This window comes from Prosopis cineraria, unplaced genomic scaffold (genome assembly GCF_029017545.1).
Source record: "Prosopis cineraria cultivar Desert tree isolate PC_DT_omini unplaced genomic scaffold, ASM2901754v1 PC11, whole genome shotgun sequence".
NCBI classification, from domain to species: domain Eukaryota; kingdom Viridiplantae; phylum Streptophyta; class Magnoliopsida; order Fabales; family Fabaceae; genus Prosopis; species Prosopis cineraria.
Window position 1 is genome coordinate 22,804,463 of NW_026555342.1, and position 12,688 is coordinate 22,817,150.

The window sequence follows — 12,688 nt, forward strand, 5'->3', positions numbered from 1 at the left end:
CTTACCTTACAAAACCACAACCGATCTTATGACACCTTTAATTCAATATCATAAATATCATCAAGCATAAAAAATTTCTTCCTTGTTCCTCTGTGCTTCAAGACCCAAACTACTCTAACAGTTTTAAAATTTCACCTAACATGTTCAAACTCTAACCTATACACCATCAGGTCAAACCATCTTCATTTTTATTCAAATCCCCTCATAGCTTAGGCATGTGTAGGATCAAACAAGCAATAAAGGAGAGTCTACAATCCTAGCTACATAAACATATTCACATAACATATATTAACATATTCGTATATATAAAAGAAACCAAGTGACCTAAACATTAAAATTTAATGAGGATTAATTTGGTAAAGTTTAAGCACTCATTCATATAAAAATTTTCACTCAATCATTCTGTCAAACACTGTATGTGCAAGAGAAAATTAGTGTGACAAGCTTCTTTCTTTCCTTAATTCTTTATCCAAGCCACATATAGACCCTAACAAGTCTTCTCCTAAAAACTCATGTCCAACATAAACGGTTACATGCAGCAGTAACAGAAGGAAAGGAAATTCTTGTGGCTTCCATCATAAACTCACGCACTTAATCACACAAGACCATCAAGAAAGAGAGTTCGAAGCCCATGGTTTCTCTAACACATACACACATACAGAACCAAGGAGGAAGAAAGAGATTTGAAAATCCATACCTTTGATCAATAATATCAAAAATGTAAAAGGGTACACTACTGTTCGAACAAGGAAGAGGAAGAAAGAGATTCTCATGCACACACAACAGCCAGCCGAACAGAGCTCAGAGAGCAGCGCGAAACAGAGGAGTAGGAGAAATCATGTATTAGATCTCCAGCAACGGCGGACAGCATTCTAGCTCACAACCTCATTAAGAATTCCGGTTGAAGGCAATCGAGAAAGGAAAGGAGAAGGCGAAAGAGATCAAGAATTCCGGTTCCTCTCTTACTCGAGCACCGGTAACAGATCAAAGAAAAATGGGAAAGGAGGATTCAGTAACGAGAAAACAGGGGAGAGATTCAGGCATCACCATTACATGAAGGACGAACTCGCAACTTCGAGTCTTGACAGTAGCGGATTCATAGCGAACACCGACATCAGCGACGGATTGAGCAGCCAAGCTCCTCACTCGCACACTTCAGAAACACAGAAAGAGAATGGATGGAGAAGAACAAAGGACCAAAACTCTCGACTTTCTCTCTGGCCCACACTCACACCGGCGACGGCAAGGACGAAGGCTGAAAGAACAGAGGGAGAGAAGAGGCGATCTCTCTGGTTCCTGGAATTTTCGAAGAAGGAGAAAGAAAAATGAAAGAGGCGGTGCCCGTATCTGACTGAAGGAGAAATATAATTTGAATTTTAAGAAATTACAAAAATTACAAAAGAGAGCCCAACATTGTCTCTAATAACATAAAAGACACGGACCCTTTGGTAAATTTTCCAAAATTTTAAACTAAATAAAATTAATATCTAAAAATATTTAAAATTTAGACCTTCAAGTAAGCTATTAATATAATTTTCAATAATTCACCCTTTTCCATTTTCCATAAATAAATTTAAATAAAATAAAAATTGGGAAATAATAATAAAAATAAATTTTATTTTTATTTTTTTTATTTTTAAATTTTGAGGTCATTACAGTACCATACTCTTTATATGGTTAAATTAATCACAAGTAACATCCAATGTCTCGTATAACAATGATTACAATTGGAAAGTATCAATAAATAATTAAATTTTGAAGAAAGTGAAGTATCATAAAGTGATTTACCCTTTACAATAAGACACTATGAATATTCTATTATTGTTAGCGCCACAATGCTTGAAGTAATTTGAAAGCATCTAAGCTATTTATAAACCATGTTTAGGACTTATTATGTTGTGACTTCAAGGAGAGATCGTGTGGGGACTGATTACTATAATCCTCTGTGTTATATCTCTTTTGGCATATATGGTGATGTAAAAGTTTTAAAAGTATGCCTCATATATAAGTTATATAAGGTAGTAGTAGCCTGTGCATGGTTGAATAAATCAATCAACACCTCCTTATTGACTTGGTCAACGTAATCTAGATCTGTTTACATCTCTAAAGGGGAAAGGGAGCAATATCACTTCTTGCATCTTTATGTAAGTCTTAAGCAAGTTAACTTTTAGTTTCTATTGAGTGCGATTACTAGCATTGAGATGCTTGAGACTTTTAGTTTCTATCGAGTGCGATTACTAGCATTAAGATGCTTGAGGCTGAGGTAGGTGATAAGTGGATATTTTACCTAGACTTATATAAATTTTCCACTCTTTTGTTCATTAAATAGTACATGGAAAAAGGTAAATATGGATAAAACTCCTTACTTAGTATTTTAGGAGTCTTTTAAGGAAAAGGGACAAAATAGTATAAAAAAGGACTCAAAATGCAAAGCTTGGAGTCAAAGACAAAAGAACTAAGCCAATAACAACGTCTACTCATAGACACAAATTACAAAGGGCTTTACTGAGATGGAAATAACTCACAGCAAAGACTTTGAGTATCTCTAGCATGACTTGCCATAGATAACATAGTATGTAATACCCTAAAATTTTCAAACTGACTTTTCATAAATTATTAATTCAATAGATCATTTTTTACATCATTGAACCCTTATCATGGTAGAAAAATTTCTACCATGATAATAAATAACAAAACTTCTTTTAGAACTCTATTATGGTAGAAAAGAGTTTATCATATAAATAAAATATTTTACAAATAACCTACCTTAGTAGAAAGAATTGAACATAATGAATAAGTTCTACCATGATAATTGAAAGTACATTTATAATAAAATTTTACCTAATGAAAAACAAGGTTAAACAATTCATATTAAAGAAAATAATTTTTAAATTAGCATTTGGTGCAGAAGTTTATCCTAAGGTGGCAAAATCCTAAACAATTTCTAAATACAAATTTTTGATGGTGTAATGTGACCCAAGTGTACATTTGAAATAATATACCACACATCTTGTTCAAGTACTAATAATTCCTAAATAATACTAGTTCAATAATACCCAAAACAGGTCATCACAATATTCACCATAATCCATCACTTATCCTTAACTAAATATAATTATAGAATGTACACTTATTCACATTATGAATACCTTTTCACTAAATACTCAATGCTTCCAAGTAAATTTTGTTATGTTACTAACATCCCTAAAAAGAAATTAGAACCATGAGGAATAGACAGGATCTTCATGGTATAATATTCAAATCAAGTCAAGGATCAAGAGGGGCAAACATGATCATCGTCATCATATAAATATAGTCAATAAAAAGTATATGTTTAATAAAATAAGATATGTCCTAAGTTGGTACCAGATACATTGCATAATCCAAAATAAGGCAACATAAATAGTGGTATCTCATATGCCAAAGTTACGCCTTTAGTGCTTTCTTGGCCGAACTTGCTCCCCTAAAAATATTAACCACAGGTAATGAGACTAAAAATTTTTAGTAACTAAAAATTAATATGTAATGATGCATGTGGGTGTAACTAATCATGCTATTGCTAAGTAGGCACAAAAAACATTTAACTGAACAATATTTTCAAAAAAACCAAACAAATATTTAATTGCATGACTACACCTTATATCCTCTTTTTGTCATACCTGGATGCCAAATCACTCAACCAAAGGTGAGTTGGACTAAGCTACATGCCACTCATTGGGTCCAATGAGGGCTTACCATATGGCAATAATTAGCCAGATAGAAATCCCTAACAACACCATATATTAAAATACCTTGACAAGTCATGCATTGTTTACAACAACTAAACAAGAATATAATTGAACAATAATATCTCATCATAATAAACAAATACAAATTTTTAACCCACTTGGTAATAATTCCAAATAAGTATATACCAATATTTATTTTCAATAATTCATAATTTTTCCAAACAACAAAACAACATATAACCAATCACACACACACCACCATCACAACACATTAATGATGGTTACCTTGTGTCTTGGACAACAAGTTCCTCTTCACAACTCCTCTTTTACCACTCTCTTTATTAATACAATCTACACAATTATTATATAATACTATATATCAATTTCACATTGAAATTAATAAATAACTCTAATTTAAGGAGTTCGAAATTTTTAAGTCTAAGACCCATATTAACACTAATTTAAGGTTTTTGCCTTATTTAACTTTTCAAAATTCCTTTCTAGAATTTTCATACCCCAATAAACTATATTTAAGTTCCAAATCACTCCTAATCTCATAATTTCATCCATCCATATTCCAAACATTCATCAAAAAATAAATTAAAAATCCAAAAATTGTCTTCAACCTCAAAACACTGTTCCACATTCTTCAAAATATCTATTCATACCCAAATAAATATTTGATAATTAGAAATCTATCCCAACATTTTAGATTTAACATAAACTCAATCATATAGGTCTAGGGTTTAACTCAAAAATTCTCAAATTTAAATTTCAACCTCAAAAAAATATTCTATGGTATTTATTATATCCCTAACAATCTTAACATCATTTTTAATTTGTCAAAACATCATATTAACTATCCTATAAAAAAATTCTAATTAGAAAATTTTCTCCACTTTACAAAATAATCATATCATTAGAAAACTATTATTATTTAAAAAATAACTATGAAATTAATTTTGTAAATAAATAATTTTTTCAATGCTAATCTAAACTAAAAAGTTAGAATATATCTGTAGAAAAAGAAAATGAACACTCATTGGATGAAACGAGAGCCCACATGAGAGGGAGGGAAGATAATATAAAAGTAGTAATGTGGGTCCCACAATTATATTAGAAAAAACTAACTATGGGTTTAAATGAATTATCCAAATCCCTTGGGTCATGGGTTGCACGTTCCAGCTTTTATACTTGAGAAAACCATTCCTCTACTCACATCTAATCGATATGGGACTAAAAAATAAGTGCACTTCTTTTTTTTTTTTTACTTGCACACACACATATTTATTTATATATTTTAAATCTTCAAATTATATCTAAACATCTCTTATGTGATTTTAAGTCTAAATTTTTAATTTATAACTAATTACCTAACCATATTATTACTCTCAAATAACCTCAAATACAAATTCATTCCTTAATTTAAACCTTAAAATAATATAATTTCCTATTATTATTATTATTTTTTATCCTCAATAAGATCTAAATTCCATGATTTTTTTTATTATCTAAAAATCAAGATTTTACATAGTACAAATATTAACCACTCATAGATGTTTCTAGATTTTGATATTCAACCATACATTAATAGCCAAACAGACATGGAGCTTCGATAGTTGCTTGCACATGGGCATGATATAATTGTGCCTAACACTTCTATATAAAAGAAAAAGGCCTATCGAAGTGCCCATATTAGAGCACTTATATGCAAAATGCTCCTAAAAATTTATGCGAAACATATTGGAGTGCTTATAAAAATAAGCACTCTGGTATGGTTCACATTCTGGAGTACCTTCCAGTGTTCTTTTGGATATAAGATCTCTGAAAGGTCCATATCTTTTAGAGTACTTCATTCAACAAGCACTTCAGAAGACCTACTATTAACTTCCAGAATTTTATGTCATTTGAGCACCTTTTCCTTAGATTTTTAATATATTTTGGCACAATTGTGCATATTTTAAATACTCAAATTAGAAAAATGTGCATATTGTTTTGGAAATTCAAACCATGGCTCCATTTTGGTATTTTGAATCTAACTTATTGATATTTTGGTTTAAAGTTTGGTTGGATGCATTTATGGACTCTTAATGATGCTTTTGGAAGGCTTTTGGATGAAGAAATCAAGCACATAGAGGATGAATTTCATTAATTAAGAAAACAGTGAAAAATAGAGAAAAGTTGCTCTAAAGTCACAACACACGACAGCAAATGAAACATTTTATTTATTTGATAAAGTTAGGGTTTGGACTGTATATGACCCATTCTCAATTTTGGCCAACATTATGGATTTCTTAGCAGTATTTTAGAGCTTTAAGTGTGCTAGGGCATGAATTTTGGTGGAGATTGAGTTTGGATTTGAAGATTGAAAGAGATTTTAGCTTCATATCTTCATTCTTCTTCTCCATTCTCCTTTATTTCCTCTTGTTCAATGTTTGTGCTAACATATTTGCATTTTTTCATGGGTTTTATAAACATTTGTAGCCAAACCCTTGATTTTAGGATTATTTTGATCTCTTTATATGGATTAGATACTCATTTTCTGTTTGTATTTATGATTAATGATGTGATTATGTTGATCTTGCTTTATGTTTAATGCCTCTAAGTGTTTGGCCATATTTAGATGTTGAGTTCACTTGGTCGATACTTGACAGAGCTAGTTTGAGTGTTAAACTTGGGTAAAATTATGTGAGAACTTAAAGTTTGCAAGTTAAATGGATAGTTTTGTTAATAAGATAAAGATACACTCATTAACCTCACATAATCACATCAGAGTTACAAGAAAAATTGGAGTTTAATTAGTTAATTAAGGAATTAAGGAATTAATTAAACTAAACACCTACTTGGAGACTTGAGAAAAGTACTTGTGAGTAATTTAGTAACTTTGATTAGCATAATTCATTATTAAGAGCAAAATATATGGAGGGTTGATTGAATATTCTTGAAGTAAAAGTGGGATAAATAATTGTAGGCCTAATTACTTCCAAAAAGTCTTGAATCAATTTCTTTTCTTTGTTTTCATACTTTTTAATTTATATTTTAAACACCAATCACACTTTGAATTTTCTCAACTTAATTGAATTTGTAATGTCTTTTGTTTGACCATAATTTTAATACAAATCTATGTGAAAACAATGCTCTGCTTACTCTATATTACTTGCTATGATTTGTGTGCTTGTGGAGCACAACACCCACATTTTAATAATTATTTTAGGGTAAAGGTGCATTTTTACCGTTGAAGTATTTTTTGAAGAGCACCCAGTAACATAATACTTTTGCTGGAGCTATTTTTCCCTTAAAGTTATTAAAATGAAGCAATTTTTCACCTTTTGTCAAATTTTTTAATGGTTAATGTTTGATGTCAATGTTGAAAATTTAACGGAAAAGGAAAAAATGCTCTATTTTAATAACTTTAAGGGCAAAATGACTCCAACAGAAATGCTAGAGTACTAGGTGCTCTTCAAAAAGTACTTCAAGAGAAAAAATGCACCTTAACCCAATATTTTAACGTTAATTTTTTATAATTAAGTTACTTAATGATATTAATATTAATATATTTATTATTTAAATTATTTTTCATCTTGGATCATACATATCTTCTTATAGATCATTAATATAAGTTATTTTAACTAATTTATTATTTATAACATTAGTAAATATAAAAATATAATTTGTAAAATATTAATTTATATTTATATTTTTTTATAATTTTATGTGATTATATTTAATTACCTAATGATATTATTACCATTATTATATTAATTATGAGAAAAAAATAAAAAAATTAACTACATTCAAACTCTAAACTCATATTTGATACATTCTAAATTATAGGTATAGGGACAATTTAAATTTTAAACTCATATTTGGTATATTTTGAATCATAAACAATTGAAGTTAAAGCAATTTTGCCCCCACTATTAAATTAAATTTAATGTCCATTACTTTTAAAAAAATGAGTCTGATGTGTAGTTTTTCTCAAATTCCACTCTCCCTCTTTGTCTTACCCTCCTTTGAGAAAAAATTTATATCAGCCTATTTTTTTAAAAGATTAACATACGTTTGTTTTAATTTAACAACAAGGCAAAATTACTCCAAGTTTAATTATTTATGTTTCAAAATATAATAAATATGAGTTTAGGATTCGAATTGCTTTTGAATATATAGTTCAGGATCTAAATTTCATATTAATCCTTTCTTATTAATATTTTTTAGAAAAATATAACCATTCCTTCCTAGCATCAAATAACCACCCCTTTCATAGTACTCTATGTGGAGCGTTGGGCACTATTTTTATTTAATTTTGAATCAGAACCCCATATTATTGAGACTTGGTTTCCCTACTCATCATAGAGATGGGCGCCACATTATTTGGACCTGATTTCCCTACTCATCACATGATAAGCACATGGTGCTCATCTTACGATGAGATCTAAACCATCCAAATTTTAATTTGGATGGTCCAAATGTAAAGCATTATTATATATTTTAATTTTATATTTATTAAAATAAAAATTTGTAATAATTATAAAATAATTTTAATAAATTTTTTATTTTTAATCTGATTTAGATCTAATTTAGATGATCCAATATAATATTAAAATTTTTATAATTGTTATATATTAACTATCTAGATATACTCTGTACAGTCTAAATTTAATCTGGACTGTGCAAAGTATATCTAAATACTCCATATACATTAATGATAAAAAAATTTAATATTAAATTAAATCCTCTAAATTAGATCTATATTATATTAAAAATAAAAAATTTATTAAAATTATTTTATGATTTTTATAAATTTTTATTTTAATAAATATAATATGTAGTAATATTTTAAATTTGTATCATCCAAATTAAAATCTGAATGGTCCAAATCTCATTGCATGGAAGGCAAACTAGTTCTCACATTATTCAAGTCGCCACAAGTCTGCACCCTTACTCATCCCCTCCTTTCTCCGGGTCCAGTTCCCTTGCTCATTCCAAGGATGAGCATTATGTGCTGATCCCTGAGATGAAATCTAGACCATCCAGATTTTAATTTAAATGGTCCAAATTTAAAGTATTATTATATATAATATTTATTAAAATAAAAATTTATAAAAATTAAATCTGAATGGTCCAGATTTAAAATATTATTATATATTATATTTATTAAAATAAAAAATTTATAAAAATTTAAAAATAATTTTAAATTTTTTTATTTTTAATCTAATCTAGATTTAATTTAGAGTGTTTGATTTAACATTAAAATTTTTATAATTGATGTATATTGATTATTCAGATGTACTTTGCGAAGTCCTAAACCATCCATAATACATCTCCATGATCAATATACATCAACTATAAAAATTTTAATATTAAATTAAACCTTTTAAATTAAATCTAGATTATATTAAAAATAAAAAAAATTTATTAAAATTATTTTATGAGATGAGCAGGGAAACCAATTACCCTTTCTTCTCCTCGCCTAAGCCCTACACCGCCTTCGAACGTCGCCGTGGTCCCGTGGATGCAATTGAAAGTCACTGTTGAAGCCGTCAAACGCTGCCGCGACCCAGCCGTTGAATCTGTTGAAGCCGTGTAGCTCCGTTGAAGGAGAAACCCAGCGAATCGATGCTGTGCCGTCTCTTGTGTCGTGGGTCTGAGCCGTCGTTGAAGGTAAACCGTGGGTTCGACGTCCCATCTTCTCATTTCTTCAGATCAAAGCCGTGGGTCTGAACTTCATTTACGGGGTTCTTGTCTTCTAGACTTCTGCCATCTTCAGGTCTGTAACTCAATGCAGGTAAGGTTTTTTTGTCCCCCCCTAAATAAATTTATCTCAACTATGAAGAAGATCAATCTGATACTCGGAAAGTGCAAGAGCTTGTCCAGGCAACTAGAAAGACCATCCTCATACAGTAGCCTAAGATCCAAATCGACCAAAGAAGACATCACGTGGAGAAGCCAAGAACGAGACAACGAGGAGCACTGTGTAACTATATATGTCGAGAGTACGAGGAAAAGGTACTTGATTAGCTCTAAGTATCTGAACCATCTTCTGCTGAATGCTCTGATCGATAAGTCAAAACAAGATGAAGATGTGTTGGCTGTGAACTATGATGTGGTGCTTTTTGATCATGTATTGTGGATGCTGCAGATCCTAAATTTAGTTGGGAGTCTTTGGCAGAATTGGTACAGCTCCATGTGTTCTAATTAATTTTTTTATTTTTATGCTTATAATCCTCTTATTGAAGCTAGCATGGGTCATCTCTAATATATGCTTCTACTCTACGTTATTGCCCTGTGTTCCAAGTTCTAATTTATTTCTCGGGATCTATGATTCTTTTATCATACTAATGAATAAATGGCCTTTATGCATGCAATCGTTTGCTTATATTGTAGATTATTTGTTCTTGACTCTGAAACAAATTCATTAAGTCTCTGCGAGAACCATGCATAACAACAATGCCATTTATCCTTTGATATATATATTTTTAAAAAAACTCAGTATAATTCTTGATATATCTAGAAGAAGTTGCATTTCTTCACCTAGAGTAATTCTCCATCACATAGCTTTGTTTAATGCTGCTATGCTATATGGTAATTGGTAAATCTAACGAACATTTTTCAGGTAGGGAACTTCAATCCATCAAAATCTGAAAATGATCATGCTTTCCTCCTGCAGTTGCTTTTCTCGTTTAGACAATCCTTTAGGTATAGATCATTATTCATTATATTTTCTTTTCAATTCTTAATTTAAATTCAGAGTAAATCATAGTTTACTCCTTTTGGATTGTCTCAAAGTTAGTTTGTCCCTTGTGGTTTAAAGCGTGTCATTCAACACTAGGGCTTTTGCAACATTAACATTTAACCTCATAATTCTTATGTCCAAATTTTAATCGGTATAATCTTGTGAATGTTGAAGCAATGAGCAGATTCATTGTAAAATAACTGTTTCATTATACTGGAGATCGTTTTTCTTAAATGCAAATTAGATAATTGATCACACATGCACAATCACAGGGGCCAAATAAAGAAAGAAAAAGAAGATTAAGGATCATTAATTAATGATTTAGGATTGATGACTATGAATCTGTAAATCCACTACATTGAATTGCATCATAAATTCAAGCCGCTATGTGCTTTTGTAGCATATAGGCATGACCATTATGTATTCCGCTTTTACCTCAATACTATCACCAGTATGTGTTCAGCTTTTATCCTGGTGATCGTTATTGTCATGGTTTTATAATGTACTTTGCTTTCTGCCTTTGTACAATTTAATTACGTTGAGATAATTGTGGAGGGAGGGAAAGATAATTGTTGTATGATGGTATTTAGAACTTATTCTATATATTCTTGAATAAACTTTTCCATTATGGATTTGTGATAGTGTTTAATTAATTAATTATATTTTATATTTGATTAAAGTATAAACATCTATAATTCTATATGATGCAGGCCCATGCATGAAATCTCTTCCTCTACAGATGACAAGCCAGAAAGCTTCTCATAATCTGTATAGTGAAGCTCACCGAAGATTGCCTCTTTTCTGAATGGAAATGCCATTATGATATTATGTTTAATTTCTGAGTTTTCTCGGACCAGTGGATCACATAATGCGGTAAGGATGGGCATTCACTGTCAAATAAGAATGGAAGGCCTTCATAATTTTCTGCTATCAAGTATAGTTAGCGGCATTTTATGCACTGCTTCACATTGCAGATTTTCAGCAATCTAAGAGTTTTGAGAAGAAAGCAAAACCTCATAATTTTATCTTCGTCACTAGTACTTAACAAAATTTGCATTTAACAAAGACCTTCCATCTAAAATCATGAATCCATGATATTAAGATATGGAAAATAAAGTAAGATATCCAAGCTCTATGTGTTATCTCTTGCTTGTAACATTTCAAAATCAAAAGAAATCTTGTCTGTTGAATTTATCACTCTTTTGTTGATTGTTTTGCTGATTTTATTTTCCCATACATTGCATTCAAGTAGAGTTTGCATATTCATTCTTTTTTCCACGCATGACCTGAATGTGAATATATATATATATATCTATTTTGCCTAGACAGGTAGCAAAAAGGAAACTTTTTTTGATTCCAAGCCTTGGTTAGACTCGGATGGCGAAGATGACTTCTATAGTGTCAATGGTGGTAAGGACTTCTTGCAATGATTATTATAACATTATATGGTGAACCAAGATTGTTTTGTCCAACTAGTAAGTGTTCTCATTTATTCATCTACAAATTTATGTTCTTTATAGCATTATATTATTTTTGTTGTTCTTGACCTTTTTTAGATTAATGTTATCTAAACTTTTGTTTTGTATATTTTTGCAAGTTGGCATTATTGTAGAAGACAATGTTTTCATTTTAGATAATATTTTTGTTCATATAGTATAATATTTAGAAGATTAGATTAGATTAAAAGTCTTTGCACTACTTTTGTGGTTAGAGTAGTTGGTTGAGATTGTAAATACCAACTAAAAAGAAAATTTTCTTTTTAATTTTAAATGAAAGTATATTTTTTTTATCATTTTACGGTGCCAATTTTAAAATATTGTACACAAATTTATGTAGCACACGATATTGTAAAAAGTAATAATTTTTGTTAAAAAAATTCAAGCTACTAGTGTGCTTTTTACGTAGAAGTGCTCCAATTTGTGGATTTACTAGAGCACTTCAGCTTAAAAGCACTTTGGTAAGTCTATATACAAGAGCTAGCTCAGGAGCCAAGGGGGAAAAGAGAGAACACTCTCACTTTGATTAAAAAACTTGTATTATTCTTTGGTGATTCTGAATACAATGGAATGATTATACTAGTCTTAAGTAGGCAAAAGATAAATGCAAATGGAGGTTATGGAATAACTTAATTCTAAATGAAGGGGGTTATAGGATTTAAAAGTACTTAAAAGCGCTTATTGGGAGCTTATGAAAGTTATAAACACTTATTATAGTTTATGGATTAGAA

General features: G+C 30.1%; 1 pseudogene; it reads left to right on the plus strand.

Moving 5' to 3' along the window:
• Positions 1-9,555: 9,555 nt before the first annotated feature.
• Positions 9,556-9,923, plus strand: LOC129285340 (uncharacterized; annotated as a pseudogene).
• Positions 9,924-12,688: the final 2,765 nt, after the last annotated feature.